Source organism: Brachycentrus maculatus, unplaced genomic scaffold, assembly GCF_059751285.1.
Source record: "Brachycentrus maculatus isolate JH-2025_06_01 unplaced genomic scaffold, ASM5975128v1 h1tg000475l, whole genome shotgun sequence".
Lineage (NCBI taxonomy): Eukaryota > Metazoa > Arthropoda > Insecta > Trichoptera > Brachycentridae > Brachycentrus > Brachycentrus maculatus.
The window spans coordinates 282,232-295,357 of record NW_028281222.1 but is presented as its reverse complement, the minus strand read 5'-3'; positions in this window follow the sequence as shown (position 1 = coordinate 295,357).

Sequence of the window (13,126 nt, the reverse complement as noted above, 5' to 3'; positions counted from 1 at the left end):
GAAAGGTGTGTTGAGATGGTCTTCTTCTTCTTTTTCTTCTATTTGTAGATCCCAAGGATCTGTTTGTGCCTTTGCTTGTAGCTCTTGGGATATTGACTCCCAGCTCTCTTTCCACCTTCTGGAGGTCTGCCTGGGGGTCTGCGTCCTTCAGGGATTCCTTGAAGGGCGATACGTGGAAGTCTGTCTTCTGACATTCTGTTTACATGATCATTCCAGTATCGCCTTCGTTGTCGGGTTAGTCAAGGGGCGGAGTTTGAAAACAAAGGAAAAATGGAAAGCAAAGGTGAAGAATTTTGAAGCGATATATTATTTAATAAATTATTATTAGAATTTAGGTTTTTTTGGATTTCTAAATTTACTAAATAATTCATAATTTGGCCTTTATGTGGAACAAGGTGTAATAATTTTAATTTATGAGAGTGGAATGAGTGATTTGTATATATTATGTGATTTGCAAATTCCGAAAAATAATTACTAACAAGACCGCTACGATGTTCTTTAATTCTAATCTTTAAATTTCTCGCAGTTTGGCCTATTAAATTTATTTAACGCATATTCGTTTTCGATCAAAAGCGTAAAATTGGATTTTCCAAAAAATAATAGGTTTATTGTCTTAGTCGTATTTTGAAAATGATTCCCCCTTTGTGTAACGCAAAAACCCGTGTTTGTGCGGATTAATCCAGACACCGATAAATTCCAGGAAGATTTCGGCCCCGATAGATACGCACGAAGCTACTTACAACCCCTTGTACGATAATAAATCACGATAAATTTATTTACGACTTTGAAATAATTTGATTGATCGCATCGCGCCATTGCCTACCCGCCTGTATTGAGTAATGTTCCATATTTCTCGCTTCGGGGGGGAGCGGGCGTCCCTCGGACAGCGCGGGTCCTCCGCGCCACCGCGCTAAGCGAAGCCGGCGCAAAGGTCGTGGGTTAACACAGTGGCGGTCAATAAGGTATTATATGCGGGAGCAATTCCGTAGTGTAATGGTCAGCGCGCTCGGCTACTGTTCTGGAGGTCCCGGGTTCCCAGGGGGGTCAAATAAATAAAAGTGATTTTTCACTGTAATATTTATTACCCTGGACTGGTACCTGAAGCGGAAGGCTGATCACCTTTCCTTCGTGTGTTAACGATCAAGATAACACTGTGTTTATAATACAGAATGTCAGAAGACAGACTTCCTCGTATCGCCCTCCAAAGCAACCCTGAAGGACGCAGACCCCCAGGCAGACCTCCGAAAAGATGGAAAGACAGCTGGGAGTCGACATCCCAAGAGCGACATGCGGAGGCACAAACAGATCCCTAGGATCTACAAAAAGAAGAAGAAGAAGAAGAAGAAGAGAAGAAGATAATGATCCATTGTGAAATAAAACGAGGGATGTGTCATTCCTCCAATCGTCAAGAACGGAGACTTTTGATGTCCGTCGACATGCCGCTGTTTTCTTTTTAGTGATCTGTGCATCTCTTCTCATAGGAGCGGACACAAATGCTGACGACATGTTCCTCACACACACACACAGACACACACACACAGACACACACAGACACACACACACACACACACACACACACACACACACACACACACACACACACACACACACACAGACACACACACACACACACACTCACACATACACAGAAGTCGTTCATTTGGTGCAACAATGGCGTAATTACACTTTTAGAAATATTACAGGAGATTAAATATGAATAAAAGAGTTTCTGCCCAATAAAAAGCTTCTTTTCATCAAACCAATAGATGTCTCTAGTGAAGTTCTAGTGGTTCAAGAATAATGTTTCAAATTGGTTCATATATATATATATATAACTTCCAAGCATTTGAGTAGTGTGGTTGTCAATAATGGGTAGGATTAAAGTGATCACATAAACCAGCCTATGACGGTTGTCAGCCCCGTAAATGCCCAGACTTCCATATTCTTCTTCATCTTGGATGAAATGTCTAAAAATAATTACAGGAGATGCCATTCAGACGTTGCAGCAACAGAAATGGCGCCATTTTACTCAATTCTACAATGACACTCGCGCCATTCCACAGCATTTCACCACAAAATCAATTCTGTCCATGTTTCTCTCCATGTACATAGTCTTTCCGCACATTTTGACATATTCAACTTGTTTAAAAAAGTGTGATTACGTCATTTTTGCACCAAATGAGCGATGTATGGATGTGAGGGAAGCTAGGCGCGTATGTCGGGACAGACGCGTGTGGCTTTCCATCCTCTCTATCTACCACTGTAGAGAAACGCGTGATGGTCGCAGTAGTAGTAGTAGTGAAGTATATATTTGGCTTATTCCGTTTGAACATAGGTGAGATTTATTCCGAATTAATTTAAATATATTTTTTTTATAGTCAGAGGCTGAAATGACTTTTTTTTTAAATACTTGTATTTTGACCAGTTGATCACTAACAATATTTATTATTTAGAATAATCCAGTGTTCGATGCAAATAATAATTAATATTAGCATAATTTATTTAAGAAAGGTGTGTTGAGATGGTTTGGACACGTGGAGCGTATGAGCGAGGAAAGAACGGTTAATCAAATTTATGAGGCAAATGTAGTCGGAAAAGAAGCAGAGGAAGACCGAGAAAAACTTGGCACAATCAGGTATGTCAAAACCTTGAAAGCGGCTGGGTTAGGAGTCAGGTAATAATAGGTAATAATCGTCAGGTATGTATGAGGAGATGCATGAATGTGGAAGAGTCGAAGAATATTTGCAAAGACAGAGTGGTGTGGCGTTCGATTCTCTCTGCCTATCCCTGCCGGGAAACGGCGTGATAAATAGTTGGTTAGTTAGTTTATTTATTTACCGCGATAAACGGAGTCCAATCTGAACGAAACCGCGCTAAACGGGGCGTACTAGAAAAACCGTGTGAAACGAGGTTCGATCTGAACGAAACCGCGCTAAACGAGGTGACTTTCTACATTTTTGAAGGAGCTTAAGTTTTCAAAACAGGCAGAAGTTTTTTTTTATCTCGCGGGACAACTTTGCTCAGCACTTATTTTCTTTGAAAATGTTTCTTATAAAACGCTCAACATGGAACACTTTCATTTAATGAAGTGCCATATAGAATATATTTTATTTGGTAAGCGTTTTACGTTCGACTGCGAAACTGTGGTCGATCGGTTTAATACCGGGTTCGATTCCATTAAAACAGGCATGGGCAACCTTCCCTAGATCTGGGACCGAATAATTAAATACAATAAAGTAATAATAAAGTCCGCCTCCGTAGTGTAATGGTCAGCACGCTCGGCTACCGTTCTGGAGGTCCCGGGTTCGATTCCCAGGGGGGGTCAAATAAATATAAGTGATGTTTTCACTGTAATATTTATTCAACACTACCCTGGACTCGTAAAATATATAAATAACAATAAACACCCATAGTTAATAATGACAATGACTAAAGCCTCCCCCCTATTGTCTATGTTCCCACTGATAAGAACTAAAAATAAAAAATAACTAATAAAAACTAAAAATAAATTTTAAAAAAAAGAAACAGCTAGTACCCCCTCTTCAACCTTCAACGTCCCAAGGACCCAACTCTAAAATATAGAATTAGCTTCACATACGGTGTTTGAAAATGATGCGGAATGCATCGAAACACGTGTCACATTAGATTTTAAGGAAAAGTGGTTTTTACTAAGTAATACATTAATTAAAAACGTTGTATATGATAGAAGGACTTCAACCTGAGGACGAGGAGAGCTGACCCAAACAGTCTAGAAAAGACGATAAGTTGGTATGGAGCAAGGAAGAAGAATAAGATGTATGAGGAAATGTATAAATGTGGGGCAAAGAATATTTGCAACGGCAGTGGTGTGGGGCTCTATTCCCTCCGCCTACCCCTGCGGAGAAATATGGATAGTTGAGTTTGTTTAGTCCTCGTATTGTTCGCTCGACAATGACACAAAATCGCTTAATTAAACCTGAACAGAAACCCTTATTCAATATAATTTTGGCAAGGCATATTTCCAATACCGGGAAACTCAGCCTAGTAAGAGATTTTGATATGAAATTTTCCGCCAGGGTTTATATGACCGTACCCGTAAAAGGTACAACAATAATAGTATGGGAAGCCGGCACAATATTCGGAATTAAAACGTAGTGAAGCATGCATGATAAACAGCCCCTCTCCGCCGTAATATCCCAAGTTGCGATACCCCGCCCAGCGGCTGTCTCCGCGCCTCGTCAAGGTCCCAGAGACCCTCAAACTTTGCAGCTCGGTGACTGTTTTAATCTAGAATGTGTTCATTTATCCCTTTGATTTTTTTTTAGCTAAATCTAGTTAAATTTAGTTGTGGTCCTGGGGGACTCTTTGTCAGCTGCGCATAGAGGTATAATTTTATTTTATTATTTTTGTCATTCTTAAGGAATAAAAACTCTATGCAGATTAACACAGGAATGAAATTTATACAGGACCTAACTGCCAATGGTTATGCCTGTAGGAAGAGCTACCGCTATGTTGAACATTATGACATTGAATATTGATCTGTTTCATGTGTCCGAAGGAGTATTCCGAAGCGGGATTCTACTACACCTTTAAGTCTTCTTGCTTACTTTTAATATTTACGCCTTGATTATTGTTTGTTATGTATTTTTATGAACTAGTTTTGGCAACAACCTGTTGCCGAAACTAATTGGTTCAACTCCAAAATACTGGATATTATCAAAGATATAAAAAAAAATAAAGATAAGGCTAGTCCCACAGTTTGGGAGCCTCCAGCTCCCAGCTAACAGATGTAATACATTTGAGTAACTAGTTTGTTGTGTGTTTTGAATTTGTTTTGTTTGCCCAGTTGTTGCTTTCGCATAAATTATTATTTCATACAGACGAAAGTATTCGCGAACTAGACTTTGTTCTGATTTACGATTAACCTGCATTCAGAAAGCGTGGCATGAAATGAACATAAACAGGGACATTTGCGTTCTACAAGCTTTCGAATGTATCCCGAATATTGCCGGGATTATGTTAGCTTCAGCTCAAATATAATATACATCCTCGTAAAAACATGTGCTGTGTGCAAAGAGAGAATTTCATCTCACCATAGATGTCTCTTGTGAAATTCTAGTGAATTCAAGCACTTTGTTTCGAATTTGAACAATATATCGTTCAATCCTTTTTTTCAAAAAACTTGATTTTTCAGGAGATCATTTTTAAAGTTTGAAAATATAATAAAATGTAATAAAAATAAATATCAAGCCACTTATTGAACTTTTTACTGTGCAACAGATCTTTTTAGATAAAACCTGAAGGTTTGTTCTTCATGTGAAAAATATTTAGTATATTTTTAAAAGTAATTAAACAATACCTTTTCTATAAAATGCAAAAACAACAGTTTCTGCCCTGTAGCGGGTAAATATTAAGTTAAAAATATGCCGCTTTTGCTGGGATATAGTACATTTTCTGGGCATTCCGAAAACATGCATAACTGAAAATTGTCGATTTTTGATATATGACGTAGTTAAAAGTAGTGAGCGATATATACACTTATCATTCATACCAATCCATTAACTAAATTAACCTGTCGTTTAAAATACAACACGATGCGCCAACAAAATATTATTTAAAAAAATAGACTTATGTCAGTTGTGTTCCGAGAAAACCAATGCTTTTTTACATTCACGATTTTGAAATTTACAACTTAAAGCGTAATATTTATATTGTTCAATATTCTCGTAGTTTTGGTACATACTAAAACATTTAACCTACATTTTGACGCACCGCACTGACATTCAACCGCCAAATAATGGCTTCGGCATTTGGGAATCAACCAACCTGACGCTCCGTAAAAAGCTGTCTGAGAATCAAATGTTGTGTACCATGCTAACATGAAGAAATGGTACATTTCCTGGGCTGCAATGGATAAATATCACGACGTGTGATTATTGGCTAATAAATTAATATGAAAAATCACAAGACCATCGGTAGCGTTCTTATTGAAATCTGTAGAGAACTAAGGGATATATGAAGGTTTAAACCTTACATATTTTTTAAAACGAAAAACGTGCGTTCGCATACGTCATCAAATTTCCGTCATCGAACGTTTTATGACGTCATATGGTATATTGTCTATGGTTTATAAAGCTTTAATATTAGTAGTGTGGATTGTTTGTTTACCACTACAATATCATTTGTTTTTTAAAAATTTGAGGGGAGGGGGAGTGGGAGGGTGGACCGTAGGCATCAACAAATAGAGCCGCCTATAATTTAGCAATGTTACCAATATTAAAATAACTCCATCGTTTCTGTGACGTCATTCAGCCAACTTACGAAAATAACGTTTTTTCGAAGGCGAATTTTCCAAAAGAAAATGATGAATGAAAATATTAATTATATCGGCTGTTATAAACACAAAACGAGTCTAATACAATCCTTTACAGGTTGAGTATGTTAAATTATATATATTTCTCCCGTAGAAAGATAACCGGTAAATGCGTAGTGTGGAAGATCACTGGTCCCCAAACTTTTTATCGCAATGAACCGGTCTACGTTTGATTTGTTTTACCGCGGCCCGTTGAGGGGAAAATGATAAAAATCTGACAAAAATCTAGCTCTAACTTTTACTGTAATTTTAGTTCATTGTTTTCTTTATGAAATGAGTGTTCTATCGTGATTCTGTTGTCTAATTTACGCCTAGGTAACACTTACGTAATTGAATTTCTTGCTTAAAACACCGATTTTGTATTAAAAATACAAGTTATCTTGGTAATAAATAAACGGTCTTGAAATGAAAAGAGTTATTGAAAGGTAGGAAGTTTAATTAAAACATTTCCTCAATGTATATTCTAAAGAAATCTAATTCCAATATGCATTCTGAAAAAAAATGTGCGCGGACAACACGTCGGCTGTCCAAATTTAAAACACAGTAAGGGACATTTTTTTTGTAGTAAGTTTTTTTGCATTTATGGACTAAGTAGACTCTACTTAGCCCAAAAATGCAAAAAAAACTAACTACAAAAAAATGTCCCTTACTGTGTTTTAAATTTGGACAGCCGACGTGCGTCTTCTCGCTTAGCTAGTGGCGTACTGAATTTGTGTATTTGAGAGTACACCTTTTATAAGCATTGTAAATTGTGCCCTCGGCACAGAAAAATAGTGAGGACACATTGTTGTAATTTGTGATTGTGAGTATGATGAAATAAAAATAAATAATAATAAATAGTCCACGGCCCAGGTGTTGGGGACCAGTGGTGTGGTAAAAAAAGGTGTTTTTGTATTAATTTTGCGATATAATAGGATGATCAGTCTAGGAAAATATTCAATGAATATTATAGTGAAAATATATTATATTTGTTTAAACCCCCCTGAGAATCGAACCCGGTATCTCCAGAGCGGTAGCTGAACGTATTGACATATATTGAAAGCTGTCCCACCGCATGCCCAGATCTGATACAGAAGCATCTAGGCTTCCTGACAGACCTTCTCTATAGTAATAAGCGAGGTACATTGAGAGCTGTCCCACCGCATGCCCAGATCTGATACAGAAGCATCTAGGCTTCCTGACAGACCTTCTCTATAGTAATAAGCGAGGTACATTGAGAGCTGTCCCACCGCATGCCCAGATCTGATACAGAAGCACCTAGGCTTCCTGACAGACCTTCTCTATAGTAATAAGCGAGGTACATTGAGAGCTGTCCCACCGCATGCCCAGATCTGATACAGAAGCACCTAGGCTTCCTGACAGACCTTCTCTATAGTAATAAGCGAGGTACATTGAGAGCTGTCCCACCGCATGCCCAGACCTGATACAGAAGCATCTAGGCTTCCTGACAGACCTTCTCTATAGTAATAAGCGAGGTACATTGAGAGCTGTCCCACCGCATGCCCAGACCTGATACAGAAGTATCTAGGCTTCCTGACAGATCTGCTCTTGCTAAGCAATTTTTTTTAAAAACTAATTTGCAAAATTTATTGAAAATGTGAAACAACATAAAATTGTATCCCGATTTTACTGTGAATTTCTATTTAAAAGCAGGTATATTGAACGTAGGTACTGACAATTATTTTATCCTAAAAAAATATGCAACATATCGTTGTCATACAGCAGAAAGTGACCAAGTGCATTTTTTTGCAAAAACGTGATCATTGACTATTTGATATCTTACTAGCTTAATATTGCCATGAAAAAAATCCCAAAGAATTTTTAACTTGGAAGTATAAGATATTGATTTATTGAAAATGACTAACCGCATTGGTGTCTATTTTCTTGCCAAGCAAAAGTGACTTAAATGACCCTCCTGAAAATTTTACGTTTTGGTAGTTGGTCACTTTATCCTGTACGACTACGATATATCCCAGTATACATATCGGAAAGAATGAAAAAATCGCAAGCCGGCCGCCATTTTGAGTATTGTGTATTTTTAGCTGTTTTTCCCGATGCAAATGTTTCCCCCTTTGCCATCCTCATCCGAGCGACGTTTTTAATTAAAGAGATAAATCACGCCAGTAGTTGGCTGTTTGTTGGGAAGTGGTTAGAAAATATTAATTTTAATCAGCCATTTGTAATGGCGATGGCGGATTTATGTTTGACAGATGGAACGGGCCCTTCCCGCGCGTTTCCCGCTCCATATTCAAATTGCCCATTACTTTTGTGGCCATTAGCCGAATTAATTACGCGGCCAACTAATGAACGTGCGGGCAAGTACCTACCCGTACCTGTACGGCTATTCATAATTTCAATTATTTTTTTCATTCTATTCACCCCGGTGTTTAACGACGTTGGGAAAGATCGTCCGCTGAAATTTGTCTGGTAATTTTTAAAGCGCGTATGTATTTCTAAATTAAGTTCAAGTTAAAAAAAATCTATATTTTTTAACTCAAATATAAAATTAACTAACTACGTAACTATCGCGCCGCTTCCTCGCAGAGGTAGGCAGTGAGAAAAGATAGCAACACCAATCCGTCTTTGCAATGCATCTCCTCATACATCTTCTTTAAACCCTCGTGCGCACCCGATGGTGCATAGGGCACTGTAAAACGCAGTGTTATCTTGATAATTAACACATGAAAGAAATGTAATCAGCCCTCCGCTTCAGGTACCAGTCCAGATATATTTACCAGTGATATTTTCACTCTAATATTGAATAAATATTAGAGTGAAAATATCACGTACATTTATTTGACCTCCCCCCTCTGGGAATCGAACTCGGGACCTTCATTACGGTAGCCGAGCTAGCTGACCATTAATTTACTCTACGGGTAAAATGTCTCTCCCCTAAAATGCGCCTAGAACATTGCTGTCCTAGGCGACTCCTTCATACCCAGGCACATGTGTGAATGTTGCACATGTGTTAAGTGATCACTTAACTAACCTTTGACAGGTCATAAACCCTGTTAATACCCAGACTTGCATGTTCTTCTTCATCTATATTGAGATGTCAAAATGTAAAAGTAACTCCTATGTCGAGAAAACCCACATTTATAAAGTATTTAGACACAGAATGTTGTGAAACATGGCACCTTACAAGGGCCCAGAGCAGCCGTGAAGCTTTGAGAATAGGTGTCTGCGGAGAATTTTAGGCGTGCGGTGGTTTGACTGTGTGAGGAATGAAGAGATAAGGCGTAGGACGCAGCAAATCTTCATCACAACTGTCGTCAAGAAAAGGCGATTCAGTTGGCTTGGCCATGTACTCCGCATGCCTCCCGAGAGCCGCCATCAAGCTTGCTTCTTTTACAAGGCATCGGGTTTACGACCACCGCTGACAATTCGTCGGCAGTTCTCGTCAGAACTTCGGGACGTGGATCTGACTTGGGAGGATGCAAAGAAGCAGCAACAAGCAGCCTACAGAAAAGCTTTTGTGGACTCCACATGCTCCACATAGGGAGCGGGTATGGTTAGACTAGAAGGAATGTGTTTTTGATTACGCATTTTTATCCACTGCTGCACGGTATGATGGACAATCCTGAAATCCAATGGTCTGTATGGTATGTTCCCGATAGTTACCTAAGATAGCGTCGGCATAGATTGTTTCACATTCCTATACACAGGAGCAACCTGCCGATGGTTATGCCTGTAGGAAGAGCTACCGCTATGTTGAACAATATCACATTGGATATTGATCTATGCCATGTGTCTGAAGAAGTTCTCCGAATCGGGATTCTTCTACACCTTTAGCAATAGTTCTTGCATATTCTCGATTTTTGTATGTATTTTAATGTATACGCTTTGATTTTTTTAGATTGTAATGTATATGTTAATTGAAAATAAATGAATTGAATTTAAATAGAAATTGAATTAGGGCCCGAAATATATATACAGTGGAACTCATATTGTTTTTAAAGAGAACTATTGAAATAAACTATGAATGTGGGATTAAGAGGTCAACATACAACGATATACCGTCCTCCCTGTTTACATTCCCATTGTTTAAAAGTCTCGGGTTGTGGTCCCGTGGTTAGTGTCGCGGACTCTTGAGTCAAAATTTCTCGGTTCGAACCAACTCTACCACAATTTGATACGTATTTCGAATAATGAGCCGCTTAGGCTCACAGAAATAGTATGAAATTGTAATATTTGTGTGAATAATAAAATATTAAAAAAAAAACACAAAAATATTTCTCTTTAATTTTGTTAATTGAAAATAAATAAATTGAAATTGAAATTAAAAAATAAAAACAAAAAAGTTGTTTTGTGCTATTGTTGATTTGTGTGTCATTTAGCTGGGAGCTGAGATTATTTTCGATGTTTCCATTCTTACACAACTCTGATCTGTTTTCTGATAACTATCTAGGTGTGACATTACTATTGACATAGTCACGCGAACAAACTGTGAGAATATATCTACGCACATGAGTATATGGGAAACGATCACACATTTATCTAACCAGCAAACATACTTTTTTTTAAATGACGTCATAAGATGTCCCTCATGTAGTGTGGGTATTTACAATATTTTGAGTGTGTCCAAATACTAGTTCACAAATCTGGAATATCTCCAATTATAGGAGTTATTTTTTATATTATTTTTACATTTCATCAAAGATAAAGAAGAAAAATAATAAATAATATAACTCCTATAATTGGAGATAATCCATATTTGTGAACAAGTATTTGGACACACTCAATATGTTCTAAATAAATTAACTGGTCAAATTTTAAGCTGAAATAATAAAAATGAAAATGACATTTTCTGGCGTTTCTCATGTATGTGATTATAATCCAGGATTCGGACGTCACATACTAATATTAGAGCTTCTGTTCAATAAAAAGCTTCTCTTCATCTCACCAATAGATGTCTCTAGTGAAGTTCTAGTGATTCAAGAACAAGGTTTCTAAATTGGTTCTAATTTGAGAAGTGTGGTTGTTAATAACGGGTAGAATTGGTGAATGTTACACGTGTGTAAAGTGATCACTCAAACCAGCCTATGACGGTCGTCAGCCCCGTAAATGCCCAGACTTTCATATTTCTTCTTCATCTTTGATGAGATGTCAAAAATAAAGTAATTTATATTCATATTAAGACCGCGATCTGTAATCATTTTGGGGTCATCTCCTGGGACTCAGGAGAGATATGGTGACTGTGTGTGTAAATAATATTGGGTGTAAATAATATGTAAAGTGGGTGTATAATAATAAAATAAACAATGTGTTGCTTTGTAATTATGTAAAACGACAGTAAAAGTTTATTCTTAATTAATCTTTACAATATTTTTCTATTGTCGGCCTCCGTAGTGCAATGGTCAGCACGCTCAGCTACCGTTCTGGAGGTCCCGGGTTCGATTCCCAGGGGGGGTCAAATAAATATAAGTGATTTTTTCACTCTAATATTTATTCAATATTACCCTGGACTGGTACCTGAAGCGGAGATAACACTGTGTGTGTATAATGCAGTGCCCTATGCACCATTGGGGTGCGGATAAGGGTTTGAATTGAATAGAAATATTTTTCTATCTATCTGACAGTCAACAATATTATATTTTTCTATATCTGATGTCTTTTGTTTATTCAGTGCGACGCATGCGACATCTGGTGGTAGATCTGCTTTATGTAGGTACTATATGTAAGTACTTAATAAAATGTATATGTAGGTACCTAAGTATTTTATTACATATATATATATATATATATATATATATATATATATATATATATATATATATATATATATATAAATATATATATATATATATATATATATATATATATATATATATATATATATATATATATATATATATATATATATATATAAATATATATATATATATATATATATATATATATATATATATATATATATATATATATATATATATATATATATATATATATATAGATATATATATATATATATAAATATATATATATATATATATATAAATATATATATATATATATATATATATATATATATATATAATATATATATATATATATATATATATATATATATATATATATATATATATATATATATATATATATATATATATATATATATATATATATATATATATATATATATATATATATAAGCTATATTCTTTTCATAGCAGAGACCTTTGGACAAGAGCGCCCAGAGTTTCAGACGATCTTATACAAAAATTCGTGTAATAAAATAAACCTACAATTATGATGTAATATTGAACCAATATAGGTACAAGATTCACTTTCTTTCAATCATATTACGTTTTCTTTAATGACAATATCCGTTCAAAAATTACAAAAATGCCAGAACGAAGTCACGACTGAGTCCAAAATAGATTTTTTTAGAGGCAAGCCTACATCTTGTCCTCGTTTACAAACTGATACAGTAAAAGACAGTTAGTCTGGTCAAATAATAAGCTCAAATAAAAAAAAATATAAGTATGTGATACATGATATTTTCAAGCGTTTCTCAAGTATGCGAATATAATCCAGGGTTCACACCTTACTCAGAACTGTGTTTCGAGTTATTTAAATATATCAAGTAGTTCAAAGAATTTAAATTATACCTTACCAATATATGTCTCTAGTGAAGTTCTAGTCATTCAAGAACAATCTTTCAAAATTGGTTCATATACCATATATAGAAGTTCCAAGAATTTGAGTAGTGTGGTTGCCAATCATGGGTAGAATTGCTGAATGTTACACGTGTGTAAAATGATCACTTAAATC